The sequence below is a fragment of the Hevea brasiliensis genome, chromosome 6 (assembly GCF_030052815.1).
Source record: "Hevea brasiliensis isolate MT/VB/25A 57/8 chromosome 6, ASM3005281v1, whole genome shotgun sequence".
Lineage (NCBI taxonomy): Eukaryota > Viridiplantae > Streptophyta > Magnoliopsida > Malpighiales > Euphorbiaceae > Hevea > Hevea brasiliensis.
Window position 1 is genome coordinate 24160535 of NC_079498.1, and position 17155 is coordinate 24177689.

Genomic DNA, 17155 nt, shown 5'->3' on the forward strand with positions numbered 1-17155 from the left:
ACAAAAAAATCCATTGGTAAATCTTAAAAATCTTGTAGTGATTTGTTTTGATGGAGCACATCTCTATAATTCTTTCATAGAGCACATCTCTCCAACTCTTGAATAGAGCACATCTCTCCAACACTTAATTAATTTCTGGTGCACTTTCTCACCATTGTTCTTCTTTTTGGTGCACTTTCTCACCATTTTTCTATTTTTCTGGTGCACATCTTGTAACACCCTCACTGTAGCAATTCCGTACATTCTACTGTTCCGGTGATCGGTGTTGGTCCGGACAGTTAGAACGTTTGGAAAAATATTTAAACTAAAGTGAGTAACCATAATTAACTCAAATATTAATAAGAAAAATTCAGAAAAAATTTTAGAAATAAAATACAACCAAGTTAAATGAGCCGGTGCCCTAGCAATGAGTAACCCAGTGGGAAGTTGCGGTTCTCGCAACTAGAAGCCCTAAACCTGGGAGAAAATTTATAAAATAATTTTTGGGACTCCAGAGAAGAGTCATTGAGGTTTCTATGGCATTAGAATACCAAGAAAATACTTAAAAAAATTTTTCAATCGGTACAGACAATTTTAGTTTGTTAAGCCAAACGAAGGGCATTTTGGTTATTTTGTCTTTAGATATGATTAAGTAAATAATTATTATGATCTAAAATATGAATAAATATTGCTAGAAGTATAATTAAAAATGAGAAATGAAAATAAGAAAACAAAGTAAAAGAAAATGGAATTAAATTAGATTTATGACATAGGATGACATCATTAAAAAGCTTCCCACCAATTAGAAATTGACAAACCAATTAAAATAAGATAAATACAACTAAAATGAAGTGAAAAAACAAACACAAATTCTGCTATTCTCTTCCCATTTCAGCCATGCTCCTTCCTCTCCCTTCTTCCACCATTAAAGCTTCACCAAAGCTTTACATCCCTTACCAAATCACCATCAAACCCTAACTTTCCTTCATGAAAAATTGTCCCTACCACTAGAGCAAGCCTTGGACAGCAATTTGAAGAAGGAATAAGGAAGTTTTGCAAACTTGGGAGTAGCTCCAACAAGGTTAGTGTCCAATCTCCTACCTCTTTTACTTAAGCCATGTTTAATGCCTTGAAATAAGTGGAAAGTGTAAGAAAACAAAATAAAATTTGTGTGTGTGCATCCCTATAATTTCGGCAGTTTAGGGATGGTGAGGGTTGATGAATTTACTTGAATCAAAGTGGTTTATGAGCTGCCCTTGTTATGAAATGAGTGATTGAACATGTAAGTGTAAGTGAAATGCAAGTGTAATGCATGAATGGAACTTGAAAATTTGGACACTTGAACAACATTAGGGTTTGCTCATGTAATGGTATATTAACATTATAATGGTCAATTAGTGACCATTTGAATGTGTGTGAGTAGGAATTGAAGTGAGTAAGGATAATGGAGTTGAGCTTAGGCATGCTGCCCTTGGTGACCTGCAGGATTGGGTGTGAGTCCAGTAGGTTTGGGTAGCTATAAATGGAGTTGTATAGGTTCAATTGGTGCAAGGCCAATTGGACATGAAACTAGACACATAATGGCACAACTTTGGTGAAGAAACCCTGCCCAGAAAACTAAACCAAGTTGACCTAAAAATTACCCTAATCCGGGTGACTTACATTCTGCCTGGGCAAAATGACCAAATGAATAGTATTTATTCATTTGGTCATAACTCAATGTAGAAAGGTCCAATTGACCTAAATTTTTACCAGTGAAAAGCTGAGACATAGCCCTACAACTTTCATGAAGAAAACAAACCCAAATTTTGACCATAACATATCCAAAAACTGACCTGCAGTCAGTGTACAAAAATGGTAAAATTGTTTCTGCCCAGAAAATCTGGAAAATTGCAATCCGGCCAGTTATGGTGTTTAGGCCATAACTTGAGCTACAAAACTCCAAATGTCATTCCCCCCAGTTAAGTTCCTTATTTTTTGATTTGAAATTTGAAAAGAAAGAGAAGAAAGAAAGAAAAAAAAGAAAAATTAAGAATTAAGAAAATTGAAAGCTCAAAAATTTTTAAATTGAAATTTTTTTTTTTAAAAATTTGTTTTTTTTAATTTTTTTTTTTTTTTAAATTTTAGAAAAAAAAAAAAATAAAGACAAAAGTTGAGTTTTTTTGGCCAACTAGGGTTTTAATGTATGTATGCATGAATTTTGGTGGATTGAAAGTGTATGAGAGCTGTGTTGTGTTGAAATAATTATTATTATTAAATTGAATGTGTTAATGCACAACAAGTAGTTAAAGTTTTTTTGGGACTTAGGGTTAGAGACAAAAAAATGTGAGAAACTTAAATGATGTATTGACCTAAATGTGAAGTAGAGAAATGATTATTTTGTGACCTAATTAAGTGTGTTAGAAGTGTTTGAAAAAAACAAGTCAATTGAAATGAAATGAAACTGAAAAAAAAAAAGAAAATAGATGAACATTTTTCATTTATTTAGGAATGCCACACAAGTGACCAAAACCTAGTGAAAAAATTGACCAGTTAGAAAAAAATTGCGGTGCGCATACCAACAACCGACCAAATAAATAGTGTTTATTCATTTGGTCATAAATGGTTCAAACTATAACTTGAGCTAAAAAACTTCAATTGGAGATTCAAAAAAGAGAAATAAACTAAAGATAATAGGAACATTTTCTATGAAGAAAGTTTTGCCAAATTCCGATTAATTATGTATTGTGTTTTTTATTATGATCAAAAAATATGATGAAAAAATTGATATTTTCTCACAAATTATATTTGATTAAATTTGTTTTTTGATTTTTTTGTGTTTACTTTTAGCATGAAAGCCTTTTTATTCCTCCTCTCCATTTGGGGTGAGATCGATTTATTTTTTTTCTATTTTTTCAAAATTCAAAAAAAACTCTAAAACTCTATCAAATTAAATAAAAAATAAAAAAAAAAAAAAATGGAAAAAAATTTTACTAGTTTTAAGCTTTGAATAATGATTTTTAATTCATACCAAAATGCTCACCACTCCAAATGGAGTGATTCAAAAAAATAAATGTAACTAGACACAATAAGAAATAACTTTCATGAAGACAATTTTGTCAAATTCCTACTGTACAAATGACCAATGGAACAATAAACTTAGTGCTTGAAATCTGAAAATTGTAAATAACCAACACTAAGCTTTGAAATGGTATTGGCAACCAATACCAACAACTTTAGAATGAAAAATGTGGTATGTTGGGGATATTATAACCAATATACTTATTGTCTATGAAAAAGTCAGCATTTTAGTTGACTAAGAAAATGAATAGTAACAATTAAACTTCAATTTCAAGAATTGTAAAATTTAAAAGTGTAACATGCCCTAATAGGCCTAATGTGATTGGTTTGGATAGGTTGGCATGCCAATAGGGTTTAGTTAGTAGTACTGCACATGGCATTATACCATTCTGTGATTTTATGGCTTTTAGCCATTTTGATATTATGATGACACTTGGTCTTGTGCCTAATGTTTATTACAGCTTATCAGCTGTTCTGTTACACACCGGGGGATACATATGTGACCGATGGTGTGACGGCCCGAGGTACTTGATACCCAGTGCCAGTTTACCCGTTTTTCCAGTCCAGTCATCTAGTATAGGTTACTTGGGCATCCAAAAATGAAAGTTGATAAATTTAATGAAATAATGAATATAACAAGTACAAAATAAATAAGACTACAACTAATTACAAAAAATTTATTTGCATGAGACATCAATACACTCACTGCATATTTATTTCCTTTTAGTTCTTTTATTTTATTATTGGCACCACTAAGCATTATTGCTTAGCGCGTCGCTTTTTGCCACGCGTGGGTTTTGGAGAGACAGACAGAGAGCCCAGCAGGCCACAGACTGGGTGAGGTCACAGATTTGCCTAGAGTCAGAGTCACCTCTCATCTACAGTGCATCAGTGGTTAGACATTTAGGTCCCTTTTAAAATTATGTTTTTGCCTTTTGTAATAGGTAGTAGTTTGTAATTTGTAAATTATGAACTCATGTAAATAGCAAATTTATGTAATCATATGTTGATGTACATATTTTGTAAAATTTTGTTAATTAATAAAATTTGAGTATATCTTCATGAAATTTTAGTTGATTTTGAATTTGAATGAAATTGTGGATTTATGTTGAGAACTTGAGATGATTGCTAATGTTGAGAATTGTTGAGACCATGTTGATGGTTATTGGAGTTTGAGAATGATTGAAAATGATTATTGGAAGTGTTTTTCACAGGTTCCGAAGAACTGTTTTCTCCATTTTTAGCCGGTACTCTGCCGGATTTTCTATAAAATTTTCGGAACCTCAAATAAATTTATAAGTTCAATAAATGACTTAAATGAGTTATATTTTACAATTGCACTTCATAACTATGAAGAAATAAATTAAGGAAGGATAAAGATGATTGAGATAAAATATGGTGTTCCGGTACACTGTGTGACATATCTTACTTGGCTATACTGTAGACGGGTAAGGGGTGTCACACATCTCACCACCAAAAATTAATTTCTTCAAAACAATTCTTCTTCTTCTTCTTTTTCTTGTGCTGCATTTTATGTATTTAATGTGATTTCTTCAATGAACCTACAAGCTTTTTGCATATGCCAAAATTTTTTACATTTGAAGCATTGTGGCTTTCCCTTATGCCAACAATCTTTTTTTTCATGGCTAATTTTCTTGCATATGCCACATTGGAGGACACTTCCTTGCAAGTAAATTCTTACCTCCTTTAGAAGATGAGTCTTTGAAGTTGTGTCTTACTTAAAATGCAGCCTCAACAGATTTTTCAGATTTGAGATTGAATCTTTGCGCTTGATCTTGCGGAGATCCAATGAGTTCATTTACATATAACTTGCTAAGATCTTTTGATTCCTCAATTGTTGCAATTCTTGGCTCATATTTATTTTTATACTAACACCTTATCCACAAACATTTGATCTAAAATATTCTCTCCATAAATTTTCATTTCATTAACAACATTAACTCGCTTTGCAACATAATCTTTAATTGTCTCTTTTTCATTCATCTTTAAGGAATGAAACTCCTTTCTCAAATTTAGCAACTTAATAGCCCTTACCTTTTCTGAACCTTAAAACTCCTCCTGAAAAATATCCCAAGAAAATTTTGCTATTGTTTCTCCCATAGTTCTTGGAAATATTGAATCATTTACTGTTGAATGGAGAAACGAGTGCTTTGAAGTTTTTTATTGATTCTTTCCTCTGTTACTTCAGCTCAGCAATAGTAAGATTGTCTGGAAGTGTAGTTGGCTCATATCCCTTCTCAACTGTCTCCCATAGATCATATGCTATGAGAAAAACTTTCATTTTGACAGACCAAAAGTTTTAGTTCTCCCCTTTGAAAACCGGTGGTGCTGAAAGTGAAACATTTGTAGCCATGTTTCTTTAGAAAAAAAAACTATGATTTGTTCCCTTAAGATCAATAAAACTCTGATAGCATTTGTTGGTGTAGATGGAAAATTTTAAAAAGAAAAACTAAGAAAACATAGGAGAAGAAATTCAGAAACTCATATATCTCTCATTACAAATAACAAAACATAGAGCCTTTTTATAGGCTTATATGATAAGCATATTACAATTTGAAATTGGAAAATTAAATTTAATTGGACAAAAAGCTGTGATTGATTTCTTACTTCTGAACTAGCTATTAGTTAATGATTACACACATAGATAATTAATGCATTAATTTTACAAATTAATGATTTGCTGGAACTTGCAGTATGAAGTAACATTATCATACTTCAATAGCAGTAATTTGCACAACACTTGCGCATTTACATCAGGCGAAGATTGGTTTCTGCACATTGATCTTTAGATCATCAACTTTTCCATTTCATCACCAAGTTATGATGTTTGATGAAAACTTAACTTGGTTCAAATAAATTAAATCTTAATCCCATTTCAAGTATAATCAATTTCCCTTTTCTATTCAAATCAAGCCTTAACCCCAATCAAATTAGAATAGATCATATGCATCTTTACTCTCCTTCAACCTTGTGTTAGGCTTACTCTCATAAATAGCAAGTTTGAGGTAGGCATAGAAAAATGTTAAAAATATACAGAGTCGTCATGGTTCCCCATAACATTATATTGAGAAATGTCAACTCACTTGTGATGAGAAGGGGGCAAAAAAAAAGCAGAATTATACTGTCTCAAATGTCAAATCTCTAATTGCTGAATGTACCCTCCAGCAGCTTAAACAAGTTCAAAGAAGAATATGATATTAAACACTACATGTTCAAAGAGGGAAAAAGACCCGAAGCAAATAATGACATTCAATGGGACTTTTATATTTTCAAGTTTTTCTTTTCAGTTGATGATAGGTATCTCTTAATGCACTCGCAGCATTTTATCCATTCACAATGATCAAACACTCGACCTTATTTAAGAGATATAGAGTTTTCTATCATTTGTACCAATCCAATTGGTTATACATTCAAATTTTTAGTAATATAGATATGCGATTGATAGTATTAATAGATTAATAAAAAAATATTTTAGATAAATTTTTTATAAAAAAAAATATTATTGATTTTAATAATGCTAATGCAACTGTGCAAAAACTGATTCTATTAATAATTCTAAATAAAGTTGTCAACCCCATATTAGAAGGTAAATAAGGGTATGTGATAGTCAAAAGATAAAACTATGTATAGATTATAGCAGTGTTTAATTTCTCTAAATTCTAATTGAAAACCTATTGGAAATCATGTACATTTTGAAGTACAATAAGATTTTTTTTTAATTAAAAAAATATTTCTTTTTTTTGTCTTTATTTTTCTTTTTTCACAAAAATGAAAATTTTAATTGAAATATTATTCTGTTTTTTAAATTGAAAATTTTTAAAAGAAGAAAAATTGTTTAAATTTAAATTTTTAATTTTTTAATATTACAAAATAAATATTTAATTATTAACTATTAATCTAATACTTCAATAGTACACTAATTCCTCTATGATCACAAAAATGTACTCATTAAAAAGAAATTAAAAAAAAAAAAAGGGTGAAAGGCAAGGTAAAAGAGAGTTGGATAGTCATTGTTGTGAATGACATTGTGCACATAAATGTAGCAAGCATGTATCCTAAGCAAATGTCTAGTCTGACTTGGATGTATATCACTCACCTAACAGATTTATGTTCAAGTCTCTATTCCCCTACTCAAAAAGGGTATCCTAAGCAAATAAACAATATGGAAAATTAACCTATGTATAGAAAACCCTTTCAAATTGTGATTAAAGATTTCATTTTCTTGATTGTTAATTAATCAAAATCATTAACCTTTTTGCTTAGTGATTACTTTGCAAATGAGTGTGAGAAGGAAGCTAAAACTTGTTGGTTTAGTGTTAGTTAACTTTAAAAACAACAAATAAGTACATACACTTTAGCATATATTCTAATGCTTAATTAATTGAATTGCGTTAATCCCTATTTTAACCATATATGCAACATATATATTTCCAAGGCATAAACATCATAAAGGGAAATCTTTAGGTAATGAGTCATTAAGTGCCGGCAAGGTTAAGATAAGTAATTATTACTTGATAAAAGAAAAAAGAAAATTTCCCTTTTGTGTTTCTTGTGTGTCACATTTTCTTTTTTTTTTTTTTTTACAATTAATTTTGTATACATTAATTAAAAGTTGTTATGTTGTAAATCAAACCAAATTCACTTTGTTGGTTTTTCAATCAAAGTTGTAATTTTTCCGACTCATGTACATGGGTATTAACTCTTGTACATCGGCCTAATTTCTCCTTAAAAAGTTCACTTGTGGGGAGATAGTTTGCCTGCATCTCCCTTATACTCAGGCATAAATATTTGAATCGTAAAATTTATAGGTAAAAATATCTATTAGTGAACTAATATTGAAACAAGGTAGACTTTGATATTATATAAAAAAAAATTATTTTTTTAAATTAATTTCGCATGCATTTATTTTAATTAGTTAGAATAAAATTATGTGTTAAAATTTTGTAAATCAAACAAAATTCACTTTGTTGGTTTTTCAATCAAAGTTGAAATTTTTTCCAACTCATGTGTATGGGTATCAACTCTCCTACATCAATGCTACAATATCAAATGTCTCAAAACAAGTTAAAATTACATGTTGCTCACAGAAATAATAATCAAGAAATCATATGATAACAATGATTGTAATAACAATGATTAATAATTTAATAAATTATGTTTTATCCACTTTTTCAATTATACTTTATATTTGTAAATTACTAATATGGTATGTTAATTAAGAAAAAAAAGAGTATATTTCATTAATACTCTTTATATTTATCATGAAAATCAATATATTTTTATAAATTAAAAAATAAATTTAATTTAAGCAATTTTAGATACAAATAATCCAATCAGTAAAATTAAAACTAATGTCACTACAATAAATGTAAGAATCAACAATAAAAATTTTATAGCAATATTAATTTCATTGCCTATAAAACTAATATTCAGCAACAACATGAACAATTATTACTAATAATACATAAAAAAGATATAGCAGTAATTGTTGTTACCATTAAAATTTTTGACAGTAATAATTGTTATTGTTAATAATTTTTTTTACAGCAACCACAATTTTATTATAAAATACTTACAACCATAATTTTATAATAATAACATATAATAATTTATATACTGCTGTCATAAACTTATGACAATAAATTTTATATATTTAGTAGTAAAAATAAATTTTGAATAAATTACATTATATTTTTTGATATTAAAACTAAATTGTTTAATTTAGCGTACACATATTATGTAACCCTAAACCACCATATTGTGTTGACCATTGAACAATTCTCTAAAAGAAAAGATGGGTTTTCTTCTTCATTCCCATATACGTCACCCATGAGACATTGATATAACATTTTACACTCAGTGACGGGGCTAAATTTTAGTTTAGGATGCCTAATTAAAATATATAATTTATTAATAAATTACATACTTAAATATTAATTAAAGGGATTGAATAACTAACGATGATAATCGTTTTATAACTATAAAATAAAATTTATATAAAATTACTATTTAACTCATTTAAAACTTTTAAAACCTTTAAGATCTCATGCTCATCAAAATTTAATATAAGAATAGAAAAAAATTTAAAAATTACCATTAAACCCTTAAAAATTTTTAAAATTAAAGGGCACCCAATGTCACCTTTAACCCGCCCCTGGCTCCGTTTCTGTTCACACTCATCGTGGATATACATAAACTGCTTCGTGATTTGCATAGCATAAATTGCATAGTAGACGACAACACCAATTGGGATAACGTGATTCGGCCTGCCAAAGTTTCAAAATAGGCTCATCATCAAAATAGGTCATTTATGACTAGTTTAGGGAGGTAACTATTAAGATTCAAACTCTCAATTTAATGTAAGTATTGATCGAGTCTTATTAACTGAACCAACTTATTATTATTGAGATTTTTTTAGTGATGATATGTGAAAAAGGTAAGCTGCGAGCTTGTTCGAGTTTGGACATTAAAGATGTTTAAGAAGGTGGTTAAGTGGCAGTAAAGGTGAGGGGAACGTAGTGGATCAGCTATTATTGAAGAATGGATTCAACCTTAAAAAGCCTGGGAAACCCTAGAGAGAATCGGTGAATTCTGAAGCTTTGTTCTGTTGTTTACTGCCAAAATGTGAGCCGTGGTACGGTGTGTGACCTACTTTATTCCTTTTGAATCATGGTCCCGCTGTCTTGTAAACGTAGACGTGGGTGAATGTAAATATATATATATATATATATAAAACTTATAGCCTCGTGTCAATGCACACTAATCCAGAAACTTGTTTCTTATATTACCTCTTTCTGCTCAAAGCAACAATTTTAAAAACCAATCATTAGTGATTGGGCCAATAATTCAATTCCATAATGCAAAAAATTAGAAATTAAATTTTTATAATATAATTTATATGATATTTTTTTACTAATCTTAATAATCTTGTTGTTTTACATGTATTTTTAAAAAAATAAAAAAATAAAGGAAATAACAAGGTCCACTGTAAATGGGTGGTATCACAAATGGAAGGAATCGATAGACCAACTTTCGAGGTCCAATATATTATAATGATTTTAGCTTTTTGCAACTTTTGCGTAGGCAAGAAAGATAAAACAAGTTTTGCGCCTCTTAAATAAGAAGCAGCTAGATTATTTTATATTTTTTGATAAAAAAAAATATTATAAGAATAATATTATAATAAACAAAAAAAATTAATAAAAAGTGTTATTATGATTAGAGATGATAATTAGTAAGATACATATGAAAATCATTTAATTTGAACTTAAATTTAATTAATACTCTTAATATCTAATTTATTCTAACTTGATTATTATTGTCTAAAGATATTTAATTTTATATATTTTAATTAATAATTTTGATAAAAAAATATTTTTTATCAATAATTTATATTTTAAAATTTTAGAAATTCTATAAAATAGTTAAATTTTTTATTTATTAAAATAAAATATATAAAAATTATAAATATTATTATAAAAATATATATATTATATTTAATTAATTATTTATATAAACAGACTTAATTAACAAATATTTAATATGTAAAATTTGAATTCACTCAAACTAATAATAAATATTATTTTTTAAATTCAAATTTTTTTCATATATATTCTATTAAAATTCAGTTAAATCAAGTACTCTTAAATATCTAGCCCTTGTCATCCTAATTATGGTGCTTTATTAGTGAAGCAAAAAAAGATATTTTAATAATTCAGAGAAAAAAAACAATAGAATAATTATTCTATGACTTTTGCGGGCAATAATTTGCAAGTATTTTAGATGCTAATATGTTATGTCAATAGCTATTTTCTTTGACTTGGTCTTGTCAACCACTAAATTAATGTCAAAGAAATGCCTCATCATTGTTTTTTCAAGCTTTTTCCCCTCCAAATTAATATTGTTAAAGAAAATATTAATTGAATAATTTATAATAAATTAAATAACTTATAAAAGAAAATATCAAATACCTTTTTCGAAAATAAGAAATATAAGTGTTATACAGTTAAATTAATTTTAAATAAAGTTAATCAATATCAAAATAATTTATAAGTACAAAGCAAATAAATAAATAATAACAACTAAATAAATAGAATTTAAATTTAAGATCTCTTAATTTTGAAATTTAAGACTAAGACTTCAAGAGATTGATTCAAATATTAAAAGGAGATTTTATTCAATTTAAAAGGTTTTAAGTTATAATATCGATATTTAGTTATTAATATTGTAACATATTTATATCCAATTAACCTTTCAACAAAATCTATGAAAGTATCTTAAGCTTTAATCTCGGCATTAATGTAATGAAAATGCTTTTAAATATATGTAAGTATGAAAGACAGCAATATTTTTTTTCGAATATATAATTAATCTATTTATATAGCTATTTTTATTTAAAAAAAACTATAATAAGTATTTAAAAAAATTAAATAAATTCATATACTTTCAGTAAATGGTTAAATAAGCTCAAAAATTAAATTTTAAATAAAATAAATCTTTATATCTTCTAATTAAAGCTAAATAACTTCATATCTAATAATTTTTTTTTTCATAAGCCCTCTAATTTATATTTTTCTATAACTTTAAAAATTTAATAAATATTCTACACATTTCAAAAAATTATAAAATTTACTCTAAAGGGTTTCGATTTTATTTACATATAACTTTTAAAAATTTTAGGATATTGAAATCTCAATTTTGATTGCTTTATCTTTAAACCAAGGCTTTATTGGCAAATATCACAGAAAATGTGAGAAAATAGCAGTACTCAAAAAACAATTGGTAACAAGTAAAAATAAAAAATCAATGTACTTTTAATTTAATAATATTAGAGTCATTTCTATTATTATAAATTTCGAATTTGAGTTTTGATTAAAATCAATTGTTAAAAGGAAAAAAAAAAAAAAGAGAGAAGATAGAATTATACAATTAATTAGAGCCATGAATCTTATGAGTTTGTAGATCATAAAAATGCCAAAACATATTAAGGAAGAGATGTTGTACTATGTGGTGAAATGTACAAATGATTTGAAGAAGTAGGAGCCAAATTTGGTCTACCAAGATATTCTAAATCTAAGCATTAAAGTGTAAAATCAATTGAATTTGTTTGCAAGAGAATGGAGCCAAATTTGTGTGGGTCAAGTACAACTAGCCAACCTAAAATTAATCCTATATTGATAACTACTCAATATTAAAAATTATTAAATTTACACCAATGATCTTACTTTATATAATTAAATTAATAATTACCAAAGAAAACATCCATATGACAAATCATGATTATATACTTACAACAGCAATATATATATATATATATATATATATATATATATATACACATATACCCTTCTTAAATAATCAATTGCAAAATGTTTAATTTAGTCTCTGTACTTATTGGGAAAGTTCAATTTAGTAAATTTTTAATTTTTTATCTAAATTAATCCAGAAGTTTTAATTTAAGCTAAAATTAACCTAAAAATTAAAATTTATGAGCTAAATTTCTTGACTTAAATAAAAAATCAAGAAATTTAATTTTTTAATTTTGAGGCTAAATTTCTTTATTTTTTAGTTTAAATCTAAAAATCAAGAAGTTTCTTAATTTTTGGATTAAATTAAGTTTAAATTAAAATTTTTGAGCTAATTAAATAAAAAAATTAAAAATAAGTTAAATTAAACTTTTTTAATAAGTACAGGAATGTAATTAAACTTTTAAATCAATAATCAATACTTGGTAATGTGTTTAAAATAGTATAATTATGCCATAAATTGAAGAAACCAATAATAAAATTAAAAATATCAACATTTGAGAGTCACTCTATAAATTCCATCCAAAATTCCATACGGAAGACCAGATGGTCTCACTCTATAAATGTCACCTTTACTTTGCAACTAATCCGCAACCTCTGGTTTGATGGCAACTCTTGATGTAACTCAAGCTCATGCTAGGGTAACCGAGTTACTGACTCTAGTTACCACCCAACTGTGACCTTTCGATATTCTAGCTCTAGATCCCTAACCAAGAGTTCCCAACTCCTCTACAGATATAGAACTCTATTCTGGCATAATTGTACCAAAACAAAGGCCATCCGCAAACACCCTCATTATGGAGCGCCACGGGGATGCACGCAGCTCTACATGATAATCTCATGTCGGTACTGTAATCTGCAGCTTACAGAGCCAACATCGAAAACATTGTATAGTTACTACGATACGTCCTGACAGACAAGGTCTCCTAATCTCTTATCTCTCTTGAATCTACTATTATCATAAACTTACTCTGACTGGGTCATCCACTGACGACTGCCAGCAGTGGTATCCTCACCCTTATCTAGTGCAATTATACTATCAAAACTCACCTTTATGTACTCGTGCCTAGCACCAGATAGGCACAACACTTAGACCCATACTGATAGAAATATAGTGTTTCTTAGAGAATGTATTTCCATGGCAGACCTCAACATGTTTGCTAACTCTATTTCACACTTCTATGTATTTCACAAAACTGAGGTGCTAAACTGAAGCACTCTTATATTAACCGAGGAATAACGCATAATCTAGAAACAAAGAATTACAGAAAAAAGACGAAACAGAATCCTATACTCTGCATGTGACAACTCTAGGTGCACACTTTCCCATGAATCTAAAGCCTAAGCTCTTATACCACTTTTGTCATGACCCAACCTATGGACCGGACCAACACTAGGACCTGGGTCAGCCTAAAGCCCCCGAGACCCGTAGTAAGCCTAACTATTCCTCAACCCAACTCTAAGGCCCATTTGGGCTCAATTTTAAGAATTCAACCGGATAGAGTCTAACCATAAAATGGACCATTCAACGTGGAGTTTTTGACTCGCCCGACCTGTAAACACAATATATAATAAATTGGGGAGCTCAGCTCACCCTCCACATAATCAAAATATCATAACTCAAATAGGAGTTCAGCTCCCTCATCCAATCCCATCATGCATACAGTTAATAATTTTATAGGTCCAACATAAAAATAAGTGCTTCTAACACATGCGGAGTCTAAAATTTAACTCGATTGTACAAAATACATTAAATACTATCAATAGACCTGCGAAGAAGAAGAACAAGTTAGCCACATCAAATAATCCTCCTGTAGCCTGGAAAAATAGATGAACAGGAGTGAGCGTTTGACTCAGAGAGTAAAATACTAATTTTAAGTATAATTTCTATAGCTATTTAAAGCTAATGTACCCTGTGGAATGAAATGCAACATCATCATAATTTTCATACAATTTACATCATAACAGCAAAAAGGCAATTTGGAGCACTCACACACCTAACACTGTCAAGCAATACATATATGGGAGCTGATCCCTTGTACAGCCCTCTTAATCTAACCTCTGCCAGCGAGTGTCTCTCAAGCCAGACTTTCGCTTAATAAATCAAATGCGAGGTCCTAGCGAGTGTCTCTCAAGCCGTGTCTACCCTTAAGGACGAGGTCCCAGCGAGTGTCTCTCAAGCCGTGTATACCCATCCTGTCTATATCCAATACCATATCACACGCACGCCAACGCACACACACTGCTCCAAATTACCACAAACAACATCCATGGCACTTCAACAATTATAAATGCAATATAAAATGTGCCTAGTGTTTAACTACATAGATACATATTTATAAGTGATGCATGAGCATGCTTGAACATATAATAATATTGAAATTTAATTAAAATTAATATTTTACTCACAAACTTAAACTGAGGTCACTGCGGCGGCTAGGCGGAGGAGGAAGGCTGTCCCAGCTCACCTAACTATTTCATTACAATTATTTAATATATTTGACTCAATACAAGTTTAGAAAACACCAAAGACACCCTAAGTTGTGCTGAAAATCTAGCAGAGTCTCCCCTATACCTATGATCTACCCAACCTGCAAAATGGTTCAAATAACACTTCTAAACTCAACCCATATCTCATCATCGTTATATGGCCCCTCCTGGGCCCTCCAAACCAAGCAATAATCACAACATCAGACAACTCAATTATAAGACTTCAAAACTAATATTTTTCAAAAACTATCCAAACTAACTTTAAAAATTCTATAAACCTGCCCTGTGGTCATTAACAATATTATAAGGCTATTGCAATAGGAATCGTAATTTTCTTATCATTCACGAATATTTTATAAATTTTATTCTAACCCAGTACAAGGCAAAAATTGAGTAATGTAGAGTTCAAGTTTACCTATACCAAATCTGACAACTGGAATGCGTCCAGAACATCTGAAAATGGTGGGGTAGCCTATAATCTTGACTCGGTTCTGAAATGGTTCCAGCAGCTTATCTGCTCGGCCCGAAATTATAAATCCGAGCGACGATCGAATTTCCACGAAATGAAAGTACATACGTGAAGTCCACAGTACCAGGGTTAGAATAAAATTTATATATATATATATATATATATATATATATATATATATATATATATATATATATATATATATATATATTATTTGAAAATTAGGGATGTTACATTACTAATCCCAAATCCATAATCAGGGCCCCAAAACTGAGGCCTATCATCCAAATAAAAGAAAATAAAATATTATATTATATTTTTATTCGAGTCAACCAAACCCGATAACTATTAAAATCTATATATATATATATATATATATTATTTGAAAATTAGGGATGTTACATTACTAATCCCAAATCCATAATCAGGGCCCCAAAACTGAGGCCTATCATCCAAATAAAAGAAAATAAAATATTATATTATATTTTTATTCGAGTCAACCAAACCCGATAACTATTAAAATCTAAAGCCAGGGGAGCCCAGCTCAACCTTGATACAATCAATTTTAAACTATATGCAAATCATAAAAATTTTCATTTGTTGATATCAAAAACTTAGATTAACATAGTCTCCAACAAGGCCCATGCCACTGCTAACACATGCAAAGTTTTAGATTTCAACTTTAGAAAATAATATTATAATTAAATAATTGTTAATGAACCTGCGAGGAAGAGAGCTTATTACTCTGAAAAAGAACTCCTCCTGTACCCTGGAAAAATAGGGTGAACAGGAGTGAGCGTTCGACTCATAAAGTAAGATGTTGATTTTACTATAATTTCTATAACTACCTAAGTCTAGTGCATCCCTATATATATATATATATATATATATATATATATATATATATATATATATATATATATATATATATATATATATATATTAAGAAAAAATTCAGGTTGTTACATCTAAACTATAGCCCCTAAACTTTGATAGTACTCAGCTGATTCAGAGATGCACATTATGAAATAAAGATGAGAAAAATGTTATTTTAAGCTTAGAAAAATCATTCTAGTTTCTTGAAATGCACCAAGTAAAACCCAAAAAACATGAAATTTCTACCCTTCCTTCAAAATTTTACTTTAACTATTATTATGGGCCCATATTTTAAAGGCTAACCCTCTAAAAATTAGCGTATGTCGCTATCTGCAATAAGCACATGGTATTTTTTAATGAAATGCATCGTTTTGTGCTTATTGTGTGCTTTGTGTATCCACTTTCCACATATTATATAGAGATTCTCATTTGTTCACTTGTTTCTCCTTTATCCTTGAGATATGTTTCTTGGGTATAAGCTTATACAACTCAAGCTCTTTTAGAGGCTTGGAATAATTTTTGTTGGTGTAAACTGAAAATTTTAACCGTGAGCCCATATTTTAAAGGCGAACCCTCCAAAAATTGGCGTATGCTACTATTTGCAGTGAGCACATGGTATTCTTTAGTGAAAGGTGAAATAATAGTTCACTCTATGCTCACCATGCAATTGCGTGCTTCATGAATCTGGTTTCGACAACTTTATCCTTGGGATATTTTTCTTGGGCCTAAGCTTATACAACAAAAGCTTTAACCTCTCTCAGTGGCGTGGACTAGTTTTTATTGGTGTGAACTGAAAATTTTAACTATTGTTATGGGCTCACATTATAAAGGCGAACCCTCTAAAAATTAGCGTATGCAGCTATCTGCAACGAGCACATGTTATTATTTAGTGAAAGGTGAAGGAATAGTTCGCTTTGTTCTCACTGCATGATTGCCTGCTTTGTGTGTTTGATTT

At 29.2% G+C, this 17155-nt stretch overlaps 1 non-coding gene across 1 annotated transcript; it reads right to left on the reverse strand.

Moving 5' to 3' along the window:
• Positions 1 to 16750: 16750 nt before the first annotated feature.
• On the reverse strand, positions 16751 to 16869 carry LOC131181302 (U5 spliceosomal RNA). The gene has a single exon (XR_009149929.1). It is a non-coding gene; the product is annotated as a U5 spliceosomal RNA (small nuclear RNA).
• Positions 16870 to 17155: the final 286 nt, after the last annotated feature.